Source organism: Erinaceus europaeus, chromosome 1 (assembly GCF_950295315.1).
Source record: "Erinaceus europaeus chromosome 1, mEriEur2.1, whole genome shotgun sequence".
Taxonomy (NCBI): Eukaryota; Metazoa; Chordata; class Mammalia; order Eulipotyphla; family Erinaceidae; genus Erinaceus; species Erinaceus europaeus.
In genome coordinates, this window is record NC_080162.1 from 195,255,131 (window position 1) to 195,277,003 (window position 21,873).

Below are 21,873 nucleotides of genomic sequence, written 5' to 3' on the forward strand. Positions count from 1 at the left end.
TGTGCCATCAAACAAAACAGATTTGGTGGTTTGTGTAATTTCCCCTTCCAATAGCCAGAAAGGAATCTAATACTTCTGTGACTTTTTACTTATTGTTGTTTTTCTTCCTCTACTGGTTTCTAGAGAAACCATTTTTCTCTTTCACTTAATGGTTTTAAAGATAGATTGAGTCTTATAAACATTCATCTATTTTACTTTCCAAGGTACTCCAGACCATTCCTTACAACTGAAATTAAAATGAGATTTATCTCGGAGAAATACTGTAAAAGAGAAGTTACTTTAAAAGAAAAAAATCTACTGATCTACTGAGGTGGGGATATACCAAAGTGGTCGGGCAAACATGCTTCATGTTCTGAGGTTCTGAGGCTCCAGGTTCAATCTCCAGCACAGCGGGTTAAGTGCACATGGTACAAAGCGCAATGATCGGTGGAAGGATCCCGGTTCGAGACCCCGGCTCCCCACCTGCAGGGGAGTCGCTTCACAGGTGGTGAAGCAGGTCTGCAGGTGTCTATCTTTCTCTCCCCCTCTCTGTCTTCCTCTTCTCTCTCCATTTCTCTCTGTCCTATCTGTCCTATCCAACAACGAACGACATCAACAACAACAATAATAACCACAACAAGGCTACAACAACAAGGGCAACAAAGGGGGAAAAAATGGCCTCCAATAGCAATGGATTTATGGTGCAGGCACTGAGCCCCAGCAATAACCCTGGAGGCAGAGAAAAAAGAAAATAAAAGAAAAAAAAGCATCCTATTTCCACTGACTTCTAAGAAAAGTGATGTCCCATTTTAGTATCCATTTCTCCCACTCGCAGAGTGAAAAACAATACTTCTATAGTCATCCTATGGCAGATGTTCCCTCATAGCTGAATAGTTTAATGTAATTTCTGGGCTCCACTGGAACTCGAATGTTACAAGAGACTGGGGACAGTGGAAACAGAACCTTGCTGAGGAAGGTAGTGATTTTTTTCAGAGAATTACCAGAAAAAGCACTTGAGTCCCTACTGAAACTGAGGAAGGCACCGTGACCAGTAGGCCAGGTCTGGAATATGCTGCAGAGCAAACCTCACGTGCAGGTAGGTCTACCTGTGAACTTTGGACAAGCAAATTCTCTTTGAGTATTTTCATTTTCCCACCTGTTCAATGGATACTAACAGTCTCCCTGAACAGTGGTTATAAAAGCTACCTGACAGAGGATCAGGAGATGCAGTGTGGAGCCAGAATAAAGAAGGTGGTATTAAAATTTCACAGTAAGAGTGTGATTTCTTATTGAAGGTATCTGTATCTCTGTATCATTTCCCTGGTTAACATATCACTCTCAAAACACATTCTAAATATTCAAGATGCCCTTGTAAAAACATTAAAAAGGAAATCCGTCAAACAGCACTGTAGTTGGCACAGTGGATATGCCCTTGGGTACTCAGACATGAGACCTCTATCTCTGGACTGCATGTGCCAAAGAGATGCTCTGTTTCTCTCTCATAAATAAATCTAGAAAGAAAGAATGAAAGAAAAAAAGAAAGGAAGACAAGAGAGAGAGAGAAATGGAGAGAGAGAGAGAGAGAGAGAGAGAGAGAGAGAAAAGAAGAGGCCAGGTGGTGGCGCAGTTGGTTAAGTGCACACATTACAGTATGCAAGGACCCAGGTTCAAGCCCCTGGTCCCCATCTGCAGGGGGAACGCTTCATGAGTGGTGAAACAGGGCTTCAGGTATCACTCTGTCTTTCACCCTATCTCTCCACCCCCCGTCTCAATTTCTGTCTCTATTCAATAATAAATACATAAAAATATTAGAGAGAGAGAGTAGGGAGTCGGCAGTAGCACAGTGGGTTAAGCGCAGATGGTGTGAAGGACTGGCCTAAGGATCCTGGTTTGAGCCCCTGGCTCCCCACCTGCAGGGGAGTCGCTTCACAGGTGGTGAAGCAGGTCTGCAGGTGTCTATCTTTCTCTCCCCCTCTGTCTTCTCCTCTCTCCATTTCTCTCTGTCCTATCTGACGACAACAACAACAATAAAAAAAGGGCAACAAAAGGGAAAATAAATAAATAAAATTAAAAAAATATATTAGGGAGAGAAAGAAAGAAAGAAAGGAAGAAATGCACTCAAACAAACCTACCTACAAAAAAAAATCTTTTGGGGAGTCGGGTGGTAGTGCAGCAGGTTAAGTGCAGGTGGTGCAAAGCACAAGGACCCGCATAAGGATCCCGGTTCGAGCCCCTGGCTTCCCACCTGCAAGGGAGTCACTTCACAGGCGGTGAAGCAGGTCTGCAGGTGTCTGTCTTTCTCTCCCCCTCTGTCTTCCCCTCCTCTCTCCATTTCTCTCTGTCCTATCTAACAATAATGACGTCAATAACAACAATAATTACAACAACAATAAAAAACAAGGGCAACAAAAGGGGAAGTAAATAAATAATAAAAGAATTAAAAAAAATCTTTTGGGGATTTTGAACAGCATTACTTTACCTGTTCACCGGTTTAGGGAGAACTGATATCTTCATTAGGTAGGATTTTTTTCCAGTTTATTTTTATTTATTATTATTATGTGTTCATAGGCATGAGGACTTATTTCTGGGATCTCAATTATATTCCATTGGTCTGCATGTCTATCTTTTGTTCCAGGACCACACAGTCTTGACTGTAATTGCCCTGTAATATAATTTGAGGTTAGGAAGTGTTATGCCTCCATTTTTGTTCATTTTTTTGTTCAGGAATGGTTTGGGGATTCTGGATATTGTCAGGTTCCAGATCAACCTGTAGCTCATTATCAGACTGAGTGGTCATATTTGGGAACCTAGTTTCCCTATTACTACAATACCTTTCCATAATCACTTTCTCTACGGTGATAATGATTAAGCACGGATCTGAATCTTATCACTCCCTGTTGGTCTGCTTCTAAATCCTGCTTATAAGACCTTCTGTTTTGATCATCACATCAGGTTCGCTTGTATTACTTACGATGTATTCTGTTTACATAGCCACTGTTGACCGAAAACCCCCCTGCCTCCGGGACATTGGTTTAATCCTCACTGCTTAGAGCTTTTTTCCTTCTCCCCGCCCCTATCCTACGTACTTCCTTGTTCCTGACTCTTCCGCCTCAGGAGAGATGCACGAGAGGAATTGTGTTGTGATTAGAAGAGATTAGATTGTTGAACCGCATCCCTGCTCCTCAATAAAGAGATACTGCTTCCCAGCTCAGCCAGGAGTCCCTGGTCGTAGGATTCTTTGCTAGAGGGATATCGTATCTTCATTTGTAAAGAATCAGAAAAGCACATGTTCTCTATAAACAGAACAAAATTGGGAGTGGGGCGGTAGCGCAGCGTCTTAAACGCACGTGGCGCAAAGCGCAAGGACCCCGGTTCGAGCCCCCGGCTCCCCACCTGCAGGAGAGTCGCTTCACAGGCGGTGAAGCAGGTCTGCAGGTGTCTGTCTTTCTCTCCCCCTCTGTCTTCCCCTCCTCTCTCCATTTCTCTCTGTCCTATCCAACAACAACAACATCAGTAATGACTGCAACAATAAAACAGCAAGGGCAACAAAAGGGAATAAATAAATATTAAAAAAAAAAAAAGAACAAAATTGAATCCCTGTCACAAACACTATTTATTCTGTCTTCTAAAGGAAGTCTACATAGGGAGAATCTAGCTCAGAATCCACAATCAGGAGGGCTGCAAAAAACAAATCTGACATAGCTGACAAATTCTTTCTCAGTGAAATGTTGTAAGTTGCAAGTCATGTTACCAAATAATGTACCACAATCAACAATGCAAGATCTTTGCCCTGTCATAGTCATATGATACAGCATTAAGCATTTTCTGCACACTGTTTCTGAAGACTGAATCATATGGAGAACATTAACAAAAACTTATGGCTATAATCTGAGCAATATGAAATGTACATAAAGAAACGGAATAGAAAAATTCAGATTTTTTGGTTCAAAATGATTAAAAAAAAAAAGAGGGAGGAAGAACAGCCAGAGAGTCACTTGTGTGTGAATAAGTCATAACTAATCTGACTGGACAGTGAAATAGTACACAGTACCTATTCCTGGAAGAGGCAAGACCCAAGGAAAGAATGGGTCCAGGCTGGAGTCAGAAACCAAAGTGAACAATGGACCTTGTTAAAATCCCAACTAGTGGGCTGGGCAGCCCACCATCGTACAGTATGAGGACAAACCTCTTTCCGCCTCTGTGGGCACACACAGGACTCCTAGTGAGGCACGCTGGGTGGAAACAGGATTTTAAATGAACGTGCTGACCGACCAGCAGGGGGCTATTCTGTTGGCTTCTGTTCTGTTCTCACTACAAAAGTAGGGGGCATAGACTAATTTTGTTAAGGAAGGCTTCTTTTCTCTTCTGAGGAAGTACTTTAGCACCAAGTACTAGTGTAAGAATGTAGTGCAGGAATGAGTGTCTATCTTGGATCTAGGGTTCCAGTTTGGCATAAGGAGGTTCAGTGCTTGTGTACTCAATGTCAACGGCTCTCACCTTCACACACCAAGATTCAGGTCTCAGTGCCTTCCTTTTAAGTGTTCATGGACAGCCTAGTCTCGAACATGAAAGTCAGACATCCACGTAGTCAAAGGGGAAGAAAAAGTTCCTGGAGATATTCGAAGGACATTTGAAAGAAACTTCAAAAGGCCTACAGAACCAGGTAGCAAAGTAAGTGAAGCTATTATAGATGTAAAGTTAAAAAAAAAAGTGCAGTTAAAATAACATTAAAATGCAAAATAAACATTAAGAGTTAAGCATTTCAATGATTTAGAGATTCAGTTGGAGAAAACTTGAGGGATATAAAGGAACTCTCCCAGGAAGTAGAGAAATGCAAAACAACAAAATCCAAAAGGAAGAAAACCTGGGGAAAAAAATGAGGAGAATCTACCCAGGAAGTTCAATATGCAAATAATAAAAATTCTATCAAACAGAGAAGATGGAAGAGGAGATACTTGAGTATTATTTAAGTAATGACCTTAAAGTTAGTCAGGTGGAAAGATCTAGGCATTCAGAGACAGAAATAGCGGTGCAAAGGAAAAAGAGACCTAAGTGTGGAGGTTGGGAGCTAGCTCACCAGGTAGAGAGGATGCTTTGCGATGCATAAGGACTCATGCGTGAGCCCCCAGCCACTACATGGGAGAACCACACAAAGGGAGGTTTCAGAAGCAGCGAAGCAGTGCTGTGGTGTCTCTGCCCCTGCCTTCTGTCTCTCTGTTTCTGGCTTTCCCCTTCTCTATCTGAGGTAAACAAGCTCAAAAAGGAGTCCGCCAGGAACAGTGGAATCCCGTAGGCATGGAGCCTCAGTAAAGTTATGGAAGAAAGGAAGATGAACTATATAAATAAATAATAAGCAGAAATCAACAAAAATCCACACTACATCTCTCCACTGTGAAATTTAAAAAAGAAAATGATGCAGGAGACAGATTTTTTTAAAAAAAATATTGAGAGAAAACAGGTCACATACCAGAAGCAGAATGGTGTTGTACATCTTAAAAGCTTAAGAGCAGCACCAGACTCCAGGAAAACAATGGGGTAATGTATTTAACATTGAAAGAAAAAAACAGGTTTTTTTTTTTCTTTAGCCTAGTTTTCGTTATCAGGCATAAGGATGGAATAAAGACATTTCTCAGACATACAGGGATTAAAGAATATGCCACCCAGGCACTTTTTACTTAGCAGGCTTTCAGAGACTGTGTTCCTGAAAATGGGAGAAGGAACCTAGAAAGAAAACATAAAGGAATTCAAGTAAAGAAGCCCCCCTCCCCCCCCCAAAAAAAAAGAAGAAGAAGAAGAAGAAGAAGAAGCTGCCGAGGGCATTTCTAGCCTTCTGGTGACAAGGAGTCAGAGCACAGCAGCTGCCAGGTAGCTGAAAGAGCAAGTGGCTGGAAAATGACCCTGGAGACGAAGGTGGCATGTATGAGAATTTGTGAAATATTACTCAGAGGCATATGGCAGAAATGGTGAAACATCTGGAGAAAAAAATCTAAGTCCAGCTGTATTAAAAAATAAAGGCAATCTTGGACATTTTCAGACTCCTCCACCCCAAAAAACTGGAATATACCTTCTTTTCAAATCCACACAACACATACTCAAGGATAGACCACATGTTAGGCCACAAAGACAGCATCAATAAATTCAAGAGCATTGAAATCATCCCAAGTATCTTCTCAGACCACAGTGGAGTAAAACTAACTTTTAACAACAAATGGAAAATTATTAAAAGACATAGAATTTGGAAACTAAACAACATGCTCCTTAAGAACTACTGGGTCAGAGACTCACTCAAACAGGAAATTCAAATGTTCCTGGAAACTAATGAAAATGAAGACACAACCTATCAAAATATTTGGGACACAGCGAAAGCAGTACTGAGAGGGAAACTTATAGCTATACAATCACATATTAAACACCAAGAAGAAGCCCAAATGAACGACCTTACTACACACCTCAAGGACTTAGAGGAAGAGGAACGAAGGAACCCTAAAGCAACCAGAAGGACAGAAATCACTAAAGTTAGAGCAGAAATAAACAACATCGAAAATAAAAGAACCATACAAAAGATCAATGAAGCCAAATGTTGGTTCTTTGAAAGATTAAACAAAATTGACAAACCCCTAGCCAGACTCACCAAACAAAAAAGAGAGAAGACTCAAATTAATAGAATTGTAAACGATGCAGGAGATATCACAACTGACACCACAGAAATCCAGAGAATTCTGCGAAACTTCTATAAAGAACTATATGCCACCAAGCTAGAGAATCTGGAAGAAATGGAACAATTCCTAGAAACCTATGCACTTCCAAAACTGAACCAAGAAGAACTACAAAATCTAAATGCACCAATCACAGACAAAGAAATTGAAACCGTTATTAAGAATCTCCCCAACAACAAAAGTCCTGGACCAGATGGCTTCACAAATGAATTCTACAAAACTTTCAGGAAACAGTTAATACCCATACTTCTTAAGCTATTCCATAAGATTGAAGAAACAGGAATACTCCCTTCCACCTTTTATGAAGCCAACATCACCCTGATACCAAAAGCTGATAGGGACAGAACAAAAAAGGAAAACTACAGACCAATATCTCTGATGAACATAGATGCCAAAATATTAAACAAGATCTTGGCCAAACGGATACAGCAACACATCAAAAAGATTGTTCATCATGACCAAGTGGGATTCATACCAGGAATGCAAGGCTGGTTCAACATCCATAAATCAATCAATGTCATTCATCACATCAATAAAAGCAAAGCCAAAAACCACATGATTATCTCAATAGATGCAGAGAAAGCCTTTGACAAAATCCAACACCCATTCATGCTCAAAACTCTACAAAAAATGGGAATAGATGGGAAATTCCTCAAGATAGTAGAGTCTATATATAGCAAACCTACAGCCAACACCATACTCAATGGACAGAAGCTGAAAGCATTCCCCCTCAGATCGGGGACTAGACAGGGCTGTCCACTGTCACTGTTACTCTTCAACATAGTATTGGAAGTTCTTGCCATAGCAATCAGGCAAGAGAAAGAAATCAAAGGGATACAGATTGGAAGGGAAGAAGTCAAGCTCTCACTATTTGCAGATGATATGATAGTATACATAGAAAGAACTAAAGAATCCAGTAGAAAATTACTGGAAGTTGTTAGGCAATATAGCAAGGTATCAGGCTACAAAATCAATGTACAAAAATCAGTGGCATTTCTTTATGCAAACACTAAATCTGAAGAAGAAGAAGACATCCAGAAATCACTCCCATTTACTGTTTCAGCAAAATCAATCAAATACCTAGGAATAAAGTTGACCAAAGAAGTGAAAGACTTGTATACTGAAAACTATGAGTCGCTACTCAAGGAGATAGAAACTGATACCAAGAAATGGAAAGATATCCCATGCTCATGGATTGGAAGAATAAATATCATCAAAATGAATATTCTCCCCAGAGCCATATACAAATTTAATGCAATACCCATCAAAGTTCCACCAGGCTTCTTTAAGAGAATAGGACAAACACTACAATCATTTATCTGGAACCTGAAAACACCTAGAATTGCCAAAACCATCATAAGGAAAAGAAACAGAAATGGAGGCATCACACTCCCAGACCTTAAACTATATTATAAAGCCATCATCATCAAAACAGCATGGTACTGGAACAAAAATAGGCATACAGACCAGTGGAACAGAATTGAAAGCCCAGAAGTAAATCCCAACACCTATGGGCATCTAATCTTTGATAAGGGGGCCCAAAGGATTAAATGGAAAAAGGAGGCTCTCTTTAATAAATGGTGCTGGGAAAACTGGGTTGAAACATGCAGAAGAATGAAATTGAACCACTTTATCTCACCAGAAACAAAAATCAACTCCAAATGGATCAAAGACCTAGATGTCAGACCAGAAACAATCAAATACTTAGAGGAAAACATTGGTAAAACACTTTCCCACATACACCTCAAGGACATCTTTGATGAATCAAACCCAATTGCAAGGAAGACCAAAGCAGAAACAAACCAATGGGACTACATCAAATTGAAAAGCTTCTGCACATCCAAAGAAACTATTAAACAAACAGAGAGAACCCTCACAGAATGGGAGAAGATCTTCACATGCCAGACATCAGCCAAGAAACTAATCACCAAAATATATAAAGAGCTCAGCAAACTTAGCACCAAAAAAGCAAATGACCCCATCCAAAAATGAGCAGAGGAAATGAACAAAACATTCACCACAGAGGAGATCCAAAAGGCTAACAAACATATGAAAAACTGCTCTAGGTCACTGATTATCAGAGAAATGCAAATCAAGACAACACTAAGATACCACCTCACTCCTGTAAGAATGGCATACATCAAAAAGGACAGCAGCAACAAATGCTGGAGAGGATGTGGGGACAGAGGAACCCTTTTACATTGCTGGTGGGAATGTAAATTGGTACAGCCTCTGTGGAGAGCAGTCTGGAAAACTCTCAGAAGGCTAGACATGGACCTTCCATATGACCCAATAATTCCTCTCCTGGGGTTATACCCCAAGGACTCCATAACACCCAACCAAAAAGAGGTGTGTACTCCTATGTTCATAGCAGCACAATTCATAATAGCTAAAACCTGGAAGCAACCCAGGTGCCCAACACCAGATGAGTGGCTGAGAAAGCTGTGGTATATATACACAATGGAATACTATGCAGCTATCAAGAACAATGAACCCACCTTCTCTGACCCATCTCGGACAGAGCTAGAAGGAATTATGTTAAGTGAACTAAGTCAGAAAGATAAAGATGAGTATGGGATGATCCCACTCATCAACAGAAGCTGACTAAGAAGATCTGAAAGGGAAACTAAAAGCAGGACCTGATCAAATTGTAAGTAGGGCACCAAAGTAAAAACCCAGTGGTGAGGGGTAGGCATGTAGCTTCCTGGGCCAGTGGGGGGTGGGAGTGGTCACAGTCCTTTGGTGGTGGGAATGGTGTTTATGTACACTCCTAGCAAAATGTAGACATATAAATCAGTAGCTAATTAATATGAGAGGGGGAAATCAATTGTATGTCTCAAAGTTTCTCAAAAGACAAACTGAATCTTTTTAATATATAGGCTATGTATTTGATATGCGGACTCTCTCAAAAGCCTAGACCAAGTAGATTAGAAGCTTCCAATAGCACAGCTATATACAAGATACTGGGTACTGTCCAGCAAACCATAACAAAGGGACTTTTCAAAGTTAACCCAATTAACAAATAATGTGATGATAATATTAACTATTGATTGTCTTTTTGAACCCTAAGACAGCAGGAACCTCACATCTTCACTATAGAGCCCCTACTTCCCCCAGTCCTGGAACCCTTGGATAGGGCCCACTTTCCCGTATGCATCTCCCAATCCAAACCAAATAACATTACATCTGCCGATCACAACCTAACCAAAGCAACGATTGCTACCTCAACATGCTTCACCTCAGAATGTATCCAGAGACTTCACGTGTGGAATGACAACCCTTCAGCTTCATTACTCGGGTGAGACCTTTCCTTTCATAGTACACTCTAATTTCATCTCAGGTAGTTCACTTTCCAACAAAGTCCCATAACCTAGATATACACCAGTTTCTGTGAGAGAGAGCTTATGTGCACACGTATCCATAAACTACTGCAAAATATATACCTGAAAGCAGGACTACACTAGAGTTTGCAGTGAGTACCTCCCTAACACTTCCTCTCCACTATTCCAAGCTTGGGATCCATGATTGCTCAACAAATTGTTTGGCTTCATATGTTAACTCTCTTTTCAATCACCAGGTTCCAGATGCCACCAGGATGCTGGCTAGGCTTCCCTGGATTGAAGACCCCACCAATGTGTCCTGGAGCTCAGCTTCCCCAGAGTCACACCCTACTAGGGAAAGAGAGAGGCAGACTGGGGGTATGGACCGACCAGTCAACGCCCATGTTCAGCGGGGAAGCAATTACAGAAGCCAGACCTTCTACCTTCTGCAACCCTCAACGACCCTGGGTCCATGCTCCCAGAGGGATAGAGAATGGGAAAGCTACCATGGGAGGGGGTGGGTTATGGGGATTGGGTGTTGGGAATTGTGTGGAGTTGTACCCCTCCTACCTTATGCTTTTGTTCACTAATCCTTTCTTAAATAAAAAATTAAAAAAAAAAAATTAAAAAAAAAATAAAGGCAAATACAACAGGGGGGCCATGAATAACTGAGAACACATCAGCTTTCTAACAGCAGAGGCGTGGAGTCATAGCACACGGTGTGGAATGTGGAGTTACATTTCATTGTTCATAATAAAACAAAGCTTAAAATTATAATATACATCGATAAAGATAGATAAGTGCTGTCTGGCATACTCACCAGGCAATTAAGAGTTTCAAATATGACTATAATACCTCTGTATATTGCGTGGACTAAAATTTTTAAGATTTAAAAATTTATACAAAGAACATTTTCAGGTGGATGCTTGGAAATGGAAAATACGGACTGAACTTCAATTTATCTTTTCGTAGATTACTGAACTTTATCGGATTTCATATCCACATTAATTCAAGGCTCTCTTGTGCTGTACTGTTAAGAAGGAAATGTAAGTGGCATTCACTATATGACAGACAAAGATGAAAACACTTATGCTCAATACATTACTGAGAGCAAGGACGCAAGTTTAAGCCCCTGGTCCCGCTCTGCAGGGGGAAAACTTCATGAGTGGTGAAGCAATGCTGCAGTTGTCTGTCTGTCTCCCTCCCTCTCAATTTCCCCCTCCCCTCTCAATTTCTCTGTCTCTACTCAATGATAAATAAAAAATAAACAACAACAGCAACACTTATGCTCATTGAGCCTCTGCTCAGATGTCACTCCCTCAGACCAAGTCACACAAGAGATCCAGTCCTGTTCCATTCAATTATAATGCTTGTTTATTTCTGTATAAAATTGTCTAACTAAAATCTTATTCATTATATGTTTTCACCAGAACCCAAGTTTCCTGGGAGTATCACATGATATATTATTTATTCCCATATCTCCAGGGGGACATCATTCATGTCTGAAAATTGAATGAGCAAAGAGTAACTAGAGTAACTGTCTCACAAGCAGCTTCCGTCGAGCAACGAGATGGTCTGGAATCACCTTTTTGTTTAATTCTTTTAATTCTCAAATATAAATACTTCTTTCTTTTTTTATTTTATTTATTTATTCCCTTTTGTTGCCCTTATTGTTTTATTGTTGTTGTCGTTGTTGGATAGGACAGAGAGAAATGGAGAGAGGAGGGGAAGACAGAGAGGAGGAGAGAAAGATAGACACCTGCAGACCTGCTTCACCGCTTGTGAAGCGACTCCCCTGCAGGTGGGAAGCCGGGGTTCGAACCGGGATCCTTATGCAAATTCTTGTGCTTTGCACCACCTGCGCTTAACCCGCTGCGCTACAGCCCGACTCCCATAAATACTTATTTCTATAGTAAAGGGCCAGTCACTTCATGGGCAAAATCCAGCAAACAGTCACATGCATTCTGACACAACAATACACAAGAAAAGAAGAAACCCAACTACCGAAATGCCAGATGTAATTCCTAAGCTCCCAATTCTTGACTTTTTCCTAGTAGATGATGGGTATTAGTGGGATCATTCCTTTATTTCTTTTAAGTTACACATTTTTAAATATATATATTTTAATTTTAATGAATTGTTTTTATTTTGAACAGAGAGAAGTTGAGAGGGAATGGGAAGAAAGACAAGAGAGATAACTGCAGACCCAGTGGTGAACCCTTTCTCCCTGCTGGTGGGAACTGGGATCTTGAACCTGGGTCCTTGCTTAACCAGGCGCACCACCTCGTCTTTTATTCTTTTTCTCTCTGTATTCTCTTGATTTTTTATTGACCAGTTCAGATAAAGAAGGCTTGAAAGGGATGCACACAAAGAGTGCTACATAAAGATTTCCTCAAGCAATTGCAGTCTAGATGCAGCCTGCTATGGGTGAGTTGGATTACACAGTCAAACAATATTTATGTACTTTGTCTACCTTTTTAAAATATGCTCAAGTCACAATTTTTTTTTCAACAGCCCTTAGTTTTCTAAGAAACCACATGCCTTGCAGAAGGTGCCCTTGGAGCTACTGAGTCAGAGACAACAGTTTGAGAGGTAAGATATTTGGCACACTTGTTCAGTGATGGTACCTGACTAACAGCTTGGAAGTTAGACGTTGGTTTTTCCCTGAGCTCTACTACTTACAGGCTGCATTTTCACTAAGCAGGATATGTCTCCCATGCCTGAGCCTAGGCTTTCTTGATTTTTTTTTTAAAGGTGCTCATAGCCTGCAGTACTAAATAGCTGTGGACTTAAAAATGAGACAATGTAAACAATGTACTTAGCATGATGCCGCACACAGGAAGCATAAGAAGCTGTAGCACCCTGGTCCAGCTGTCTAGTCCTATTCTCAACTCTGACACCATCTTCCCAGATGATACTTTTAGTCCCCCTGCATGTTAGCTATCAGGCTCAGGCAAAAATTACTAAAGTCATGGGCCCCTTGGAACATACCTAAAATAGACTTCCTAGCTTCTTCCCACATGAAGACCCTTAATTTTATCTGTGCTATTCCTACCTTTGGGTTCCTGTTGATGAAAGAATTTGTCCTGCTTTACATTGTATCTCCTTTCAGCCCCAGTTGCTAGCATTACTATGATTTCATCCTGATTTCCCTGTGCAGACAACCTCACCAATGTGGTCCGAAGTCTCATCTACACCACAGCCCTAGCCTACTAAGGAGAGATAGAAACAGGCTGGGATTATGATCAACCTGACAACATCCATGTCCAGTGGAGAAGCAGTTACAGAAGCCAGACCTTCCACCTTCTGCACCTCATAAAGAATTCTGGTTCCTACTCCCAGAGGGAAAAAGTCATAATAAGGAAGCTTCCAATGGAGGGGATGGGACACAGAATTCTGGTGGTGGGAACTGTGTGGAACTGTAGCCCTGATATCTTATCATCTCTTATGATAAGATATCTTATCATTATGAAATTATCATTATCTGATATCTTATCATTATGAAATCACTAATAATAATAATAATAATAATAATCTGCAGCAATCTCAGTATGCACCTAGCCTTCCTTAAGGGTTCAGTCTAGGAAGCAGTCCAGCTCTATGGAAAACAGGCTTTGGAGAACAAACCCATGCATCTATAACCACTGCAACAAGATGTTAAGAGTTCAAAAGAAAAACTCACTTCAAGTAATTTCTCAGAACATTTACAAATCAATCTCTCTCTCTCTCTCTCTCTCTCTCTCTCTCTCTCTCTCTCTCTCACACACACACACACACACACACACACCCCACAATGTTTATTTTTGACTTGAGAGCACCAATCAGCTGTTGTGCCAGGGACTGAACCTGGGACCTTGCATATAGGTTCTGTGTGCTATCACTGTGCTCTCTCTCCCAATGTCTCTTCTCAGTGAGACATTGAAGTCAGATTATGCTTCTTCCTAAAACTCCAAGAGGTTTTTTCCAATGTCATTAGGAGAAAAGGGGTAGATCTCATGCCATTTATCAGCCTCACTGTTGTGTTGATGCCATCTGACTGCAGTCTGTCCACAAAGATGGCGTGATGGATTAAGTACTGCTATGGAAAAAACACAAGTCCACGGATAGTGACAGCTTCTGTGATTTCCCAATTGTCCCTTCCTATCACAGAAGCCATGATAAAAAACTGTTGTCTATTCATTTGCTAGGAAACTCTTAAACAAACAAACGCATGAACAAACAACTATAACTGATAGTGGTTTAGAAAAATAGTCAGATTCCAGGGTACAGTGCCACACCACACCCACCACCAAAGTTCTGTGCCCCCCAGCCTCCCACCTGAGACTCTTAATGTGCCAAAGATGTCTTGTTTGTCTCTCTATCCTGTTCCAGATTGTGCGGCTAATCGGTTAGGATTATACCTACATGCTCTGTGGCCATGACCATCTGGGCTTAGCCAACAGGGGGCTCTAAGATCACTCCTTTCTCTAAGAAAACCTGCTTGACAGGCATCCCTTTTATCCCTTATCCCCCGGTTCTAATCACCTCTCCATCCCCAAGTTCCTTGCCTTGTCAAGCCTGAGGAGGTTACAGTTTTGTTGCTTGCAAGCCCTGTTTGTGTCAGCTGCTGTCTTGCCAATGAGAAGGAAATCATTTAGAATGTCATCATCTACCGCAATGGCAAAGAGCTGCAAACCACTTTTTCCTCAAACGCAAATGAGGAGAAAACAAATTAAGGGAAGAGACAGCACTTTGTGCTAGCATTCTGCACTGATGACTGAGTTTCACTTGCTGACCCCAGATTTCACTGCAGCAACCCTGAGAGTGGGCTTGCAGAAATGCACACATCTGGCTACCTGAAAACACCATTATGTCACTTCTTCAGAAAAAACAACAACATAAATAATAGTACTTTTTGCATTTGTGAAATGTTAACAGATAAGAATTATGTCTGCAGGCAATATTCATAATGAGAATCTAGAAATGAGATTGTAAGGCTAGGAGCAGAAACATGGTTGAGTGGCTTTTTCAATTTATCAATTTTATCGTTACTTGTTTTGGAGTAGCAAGAAAGCAGTCCCCCGCTCCCACCCCCACCTCCCACCCAGACTGCACCAAACTAACATCTGAGGTTACCATATAAAAACCAAACAGCCAAAAAGGCTTTTTTTTTTTTTTGGTACCTATGTGACCCAGAAGATGTCCTTAACTGAAGCTGCCACAGAGCCCACTGTTCTGCAACCGAAAATATGCCTCACAATATCCTCTTATCAGCTTGCCAGAAGTAACTCATCTTCTTGCCCCACTTCTTCCCATCTTGCACAGCGAGGAACATCTCCGCCAGAGTACCTACCCACTGACAAAGCTCTCCACCCATCAGCTGCCGCCACACCTGGCTTCACAGTCCCCCTCCGACACACACACACACACACACACACACACACACACACAACACACACACAACACACACACACCTGAGTGAACCATTTTGGCATGGGAACAATCCGAACGTCCTGGGGTGGGTGGCTGTTTTCTCATTTCATTGACAGGAGGAAATCTTCAAAGCTTTCCAGCTCTTAACTGAAGCCTGTCTCTTCTTCTTCTTCTAGCGTTTGTCCTTCTTCCGTAGCCAGTCAACAGCGTCAGGTTGAAAGCTGTCAGGAGCTGCTTGTTGCTGGCTTTGAAAGTGACTGGATCCATGTGGATTCAGTCGGCTAGGAAGGATCGTCAGCTTCCCCAATGAATGGGTACTCACGGGATGCACCACGAGAAGGTCGATCCAGTGCATGCCTGTCTCTGGTCTGTAACGGAGACTACCATGTCCAGGTCAAACTCCACCCATTCATCGAATGGATGGAAAATGGTTGCTAGTGGGAGAGTGAAATGTACTGAGTCCCCTGGATGATGCAAATGGATTATTAGCAATCAAGAGGTGGATAAAAGTGGGGCTACTAGACATTATTAAAATGCAATGACACTTATTGATGCTGGATATGTTATTTTCATATGTAAGGGCTTCACGTTAGAATCTGACACTTGATTGCTACAACCCAAGAGATTATATACTATTGCATAAGAATCGATAAAAAGAGATGACTTTTCATGCCAATTTTAAAATGTTGTATTTAAACTCTCTTCATTTTCTGAGGAAATAGGGACCTAAGTTTTTACTCTACTCAATTTAATGCAGATTAAAGAAGGATACTGCAAAAATGCCTTCTGGTTATAAAAAAAAAATAAGAGAGATGATGTCTAGTAACATACATGTTAACAAGGTAGCTACTACATAGTAATGATGATGAGAGAAAGAACTTCCAACTCATGCTGACCATAGGCTAGGACTGCTCTAAATTGCTTCACAGAAACAGTCACAGTAAGTTCTACAGCAACTCTACAAGGCAGGGCTACTGCCTTCCTTTGTCAACAAATGAAGAAACTGAGGCCTCCGGTGGTTAATGTCTCCAGTAGTTGTCAGAAAATGCCTTTTCTGCCTCAGCATGAGGGGAAGATGGGATCTGAACCATGCGCTCTGGGCCACTCTGGACGCTCTTCACCACTCCTGCTGGGTTGATGATGAAAACAAACTACCAACAGGGTGGTGACACCCCGCTCTTTTGCACAACCATTTCTGACAATGGTTCTGGGCTCATGCACATACTTCAAGAGTCTCTGTAGCTTTGCACCCTGGCTTTTCTTGATGGGGAGTCGACTTTGTTCTTGGATCTGTGTCCAGATGCCATTTTGAAAGAAGCCCCATATAGGATCATATTAGCTCTTCCCACGTGGCTCAGCTTGGCTCCTGCTTTTTTTTTTAAACAGAGCACTGATTAGCTCTGGTTTATGGTGGGATGCATTGGATCGACCTTCCCGTGGTGCATCCCGTGAGTACCCATTCATTGGGGAAACTGACGATCCTTCCTAGCCGACTGAATCCACATGGATCCCAGTCACTTTCAAAGCCAGCAACAAGCAGCTCCTGACAGCTTTCAACCTGACGCTGTTGACTGGCTATGGAAGAAGGGCAAACTCTAGAAGAAGAAATGTTGGTACAGGGGATTGAACCTGGGACTCTGAAGCCTCAGGCATGATAGTCTGTTTGCATAGCCATTATGCTATCTACCCCCTGCCCTGCTCCTGCTTTGTGAGACACAGAGAAATTGCTTCCCTTAGACACCCTAATTGATTTACCTACTATTGGTTTTTTCTTTTCTTCCCCCCTGATGAAGGAATACAGGACAGTGCTGAATAAAAGGCTACAGAACGCAACCAGCCACAAGAGAAGCTCTTTATTTTGAGTCTTCCCAGGGCTCAAGGGACATATACATTCTTGTCTTCTCACATGCCTTTCCTTACGTCCTGAAGGAGCTGTCAGTAGGCTTAGGGTCCTAAAGGCAGCCACTAAAAGCTGTCCAGCTCACTTCAAAGAGAAGCTTGAAACGGTTTTATGTTAAGCTTGGTGCTTTACAGTCTGTCATTCTACAGTCTCTAGAGTCCACAATTATAAGCCTATGGTACATGAAGTTCTGGACAAGAATAAGATGATCAAATTGTCTTTTCCCTTCTTCCTAAGAAACTAATCACGCATTCGTTCATTCATTGATTCTCCAGGACACATCGAAATTTAGATGTTGGGAGAAGAAGGATTTCCAATACTTTCAAAATAGTCTAACTTATTCTCCCAATGGATTACAGTATTGAAAAGTGTTGGGAAACATACCTGGATGTTGTGTGCTAGACATATTCATGTATTTAACAGACAGTTTAGTTCAGTGGATATTTACGCACTGCCCTATGCGGATCAGGAAAAGGGGACACCTGAGCAATGTTTGGAAGGAAGAAAGTGAGAAAATAATTGCAGAGATGTGGATGAAAGTCAAGTGCAGAGGCCTGGAAGTGGCTGTGAGGCAGGCACAGGAGGGAGGGTGCGGTAGGTGTGAGCCAGTGGGCACAGACATAGGAACATACGGGCCATTAGAAAGACCACACCTACTTACCACAGCCAACAGGACTCCACTGTGGTATTTACGATCTAGTACTGTAGGCTTATGCTAGAGAAACTCTGAGTTCATGAGTTGGCATAGGTTCTTTTGATCACTTGTTGAGAACAGGCTGGTGATCAACACAGAGGGAAATTAATAGGCTGTTGCAAGGAGCTGAGGTGTTTGGTACAGTTACCTGGATGCTGGAATGGTTCTAGGGGGCTGGGCCTTGATGGCAGGAGCATGACAGAAAGATCCTGCCCTTTTCTGTGTATACACGAAAGATGGTGACAATTGATTGTCATCTACGTATTTACTATCTTTGGGAACAGTAATTACATTCCACTAGAGAAGTTTTATTTTGTTTTCTGTATTTCCCAGAGTCCAGAACACATCTCTAGAAACACGAGGGTTTTCCTTCCTTTATTTTGGCAGAGAAGGGGGCTCGTACATGTGCGATTTACTGCACTGGGGCTAACTTTTCATTCAGGTAGAGAATGGTTGAGAGGATGAGACACCATGGCACCAGTGCTACTGGGACCCTCTCCTGTGGTATGGAAGTCCAAACCTGGACCATGTGTGTGGCAGGGCACATCACCTACTGGGGGAGCTCTTTCTTCAACCTCAGAAATATCCACTGGGTGACTATCGGCAGAAGTCTGAAGACTTACCAAGTGGCTAGATAGGATTTAAATCTAGGTCTTCCTCACTTTCAAATTCTATAATCAGGGGTAGGTGGTGGCACACTGGGTTGAGTGTACACATTATCAAATTCTATAATCAGGATGTTATTTTTTGCTACTAGTAACATTAGAGTTTACCAAGAATCAGAGATTTTTTCCCCCTCCATCCAGAGTAAGATTCAGCTTCATGCCCTTCTCAAATGATCTGAATAAAATACAGTGTATTAGCAAACTGCACAAAACATTGACATCTGAAAGAAAATGGTCACAGAAAAAAAAAATGTCAAGAAGCTCCTATATGCTTGACCATGACTCTAGCTTAGCCTTTAGTAAATGCAGCTAGCATTCACTGTCTGGATGACTTACCATATTCTTAGTGTGGTGCTTTTCTGTTTTGTTTGTTGTTTTACCAGAGCACTGGTCAGCTCTGGCTTATGGTAGTAGTGGCTGAACTGTTCTCTGTATTCCATGGTTACACAAAGTACATTCAAGGGGGAATTCCCTTTTGTAGTTGTAAAGGACACACAAAATGAACCAGGAAAATAGACTTCAAGAAACTGGATGGGGTAGGGTGGGGCGTGGGGGTGGGGGTGGGCGCAATAGAGTGACAGAAAAAGACCTTAGTCAAGATGAGTCCCAGATTCTGAAGAAGGGGAATTTCCCCAGAATTTACAGTGATCCAACCAGTAATTAAAACAACAAGCTTCCCAATGAAGAAGAGCAGGTAAGTCCAGAGCACTTAGTGATTCGACAGGTTTGATGTCAAAGACTGCCTCTCCTGTTGCCTTCAATCAGAGGGCAGCACAGCATGAAGTTTGGAGGGGGACCTGCTGGGTTTCAATATTGCTTCTACCTGATTAACTAAATGTCCTTCAGCAAAATACTTAAATTGTCTGTGCCTCAATCTCCTCAGTGGTAAGAAAAAAAAGAGAGAGAGACCGAGAGATAAAAATATTACTAATTTCCTAAGCCTATTAATTCTGTATCGAATATATTAACACGTGTAAAATGCTCAGAATGGCGCATGATTCATTCTGATAGCTAATCTACATCAGACACCAGCTACTTCACCTCGTGGGTTAGCCTCTCACCCTGCTGCCAGCCAACACATCTAAGCCTTCTTAACTTGCCCAATTAATTGAGAAAGCAAATTCTCTTACAGAGTTTGAGTACAAACAGAGAGGACTTGCATCCTGTCCTCGGCTTCAGTTCCAGAGCAACGAATTTAAACTTGTAAGAACACAGTGCCACTTCAAGGCCAAGGTGATGCTGGCTGTGATAATGGACACCACAAGGGCAGGGCATGAAGATACTAGGAATGAGATCCACACCTCTCCACTAAGGGAAAGATAAAAACAGGCTGGGGGTATGGATCTACCTGCCAATGTCCATGTCTAGAGGAGAAGCAATTGCAGAAGGCAGACCTCCCATCTTCTGCAACCCCCCAAAGAATCTGGATTCATACTCCTAGTGGGGGAGAAATGAGAGAGGGAAGATGACCAGAGGGCTCTGAACTCCAACTCCATCAGGACCCAGAGAGAGAGAGAAGAGGAAAAAAGGGAGGGACATTTGGATGTCGTAATAGGTTTATGTGTGACCAGGAAAGGAAGATTAGATCATAGAAAGAAAAAAGGGGGGAAGGGCAAATATATACAAATATAGACAGAGAGTTGGAGAAATAATAATTAGCCCATATTTGCAACCTGAAGAGAACTACTGTAGCTTACAGTGGAGGAACTGCAAATTCAGAATTCTGCTGGTGAGAATGGAGCGCAGTTGTACCCATTAAGCTGTATTTTTATAAATTAATACCAAATCACTAATAAAAAATTAAATAAAAAAGAAAGAGTTCCAGTACTTCCGTGTATTATACATGATTGAGGGCTGCAAAGTAAGTTCTGAGAATTCATGAAAACATAGGATTTGTGCCGATATCATCATCGTGGTTTAATACACATTAATTTGGCTCTTGTGATGCTGCTGTGGCCTTTAGAAACGATTCTTTTTAAAAATATTTATTTATTTATTTTCCCTTTTGTTACCCTTTTCTTATTGTTGTTGTAGTTATTATTGTTGTTGTTATTGATGTTGTCGTTGTTAGACAGGACAGAGAGAAATCTAGAGAGAGAAGGGGAAGACAGAGAGGGGGAGAGAAAGATAGATACCTGCAGATCTGCTTCACCGCCTGTGAAGTGACTCCCCTGCAAGTGGGACGCCTGGAGCTCGAGCCGGGATCCTTAAGCCAATCCTTGTGCTTTGTGCCATGTGCGCTTAACTGGCTGTGCTACCTCCCTAGAAACAATTCTTACAGACTAATACAACTCCCCTTCACAGAGAGGGGACAGTTCATGGACCAAATCTATCAGGACGTTGCTTCTGTCTCATACCATGGCAACAGTCAAGGGAAATGCCATCTCTCTGTACAAACACAAAAAGCCCTTTGCATGATTGGCACATTCCCTCCCTTCTTAAGGCAGAGGACAGGTTCATTAAAGACCCAGAGGACAGACTAGAACAAGCTTAATAAATGTGCAGATGACATTAATGCCAGGGTAGAAAATGAGCCCCTGGTCCCCACCTCAAGGAGGAAAGCTTCATAAGCCGCACAGCAAGCACCTCTCTGTCTCTGTCTCTCTCTCCCCTCCCTTCCCTCTCAATGCATCTCTGTCCTATCAAATTAAAGTTTAAGAAACTCTAATAAAAAGGATAAAAAACCCACCGAGATAGCATTTAGAATAATGTTATGTTTATTGTATTATAATTGGATTTTTTCTTACAACATTTTACAGTTTATTAATACAAGTCTTTTTAAATTTTTTATTACTTAAATTTTTTAGAATCCTCTTTGTTTTTAAATCTGATAGGACAGAGAGAAATCGAGAGGGCGAGGGAGATATATAGGGAGAGAGACACCTGTAGCCCTGTTTCACTACAGACAGACTACAGACAGACTATGACCCACATAGTCAACGACTGCCACCTCTCCAGATTCAAAGGAGGTCTCGAAGCTTTACATCAGGCTCAACCTGACGCTGTTGACTGGCTACGGAAGAAGGGCAAACGCTAGAAGAAGAAGAACTATTCATGAAGCTTCTCTGCAGGTGGGGACCTGGGGCTTGAACCAGGATCCTTACGCATGGTAACCTGTGCACTCAACCAAGTGTGCCCCCACCCAGGCACAAAAGACTAATCTTTTATTTGAGGAATAATTACCATC

At 41.7% G+C, this 21,873-nt stretch overlaps 1 protein-coding gene across 4 annotated transcripts in view; it reads right to left on the bottom strand.

Moving 5' to 3' along the window:
- FAM110B (family with sequence similarity 110 member B) overlaps positions 1-21,873 on the bottom strand; it is a 176,933-nt gene that overhangs the window by 24,290 nt on the left and 130,770 nt on the right. The window contains exon 3 of one of the 4 annotated variants that reach the window (XM_060201003.1): positions 20,035-20,123. The exons of the other annotated variants lie outside the window; for them this stretch is intronic. The gene's annotated coding sequence lies outside the window, so the exon portion shown is untranslated. The remainder of the gene's footprint in view (positions 1-20,034; positions 20,124-21,873) is intronic. 4 annotated transcript variants of the gene reach the window in all.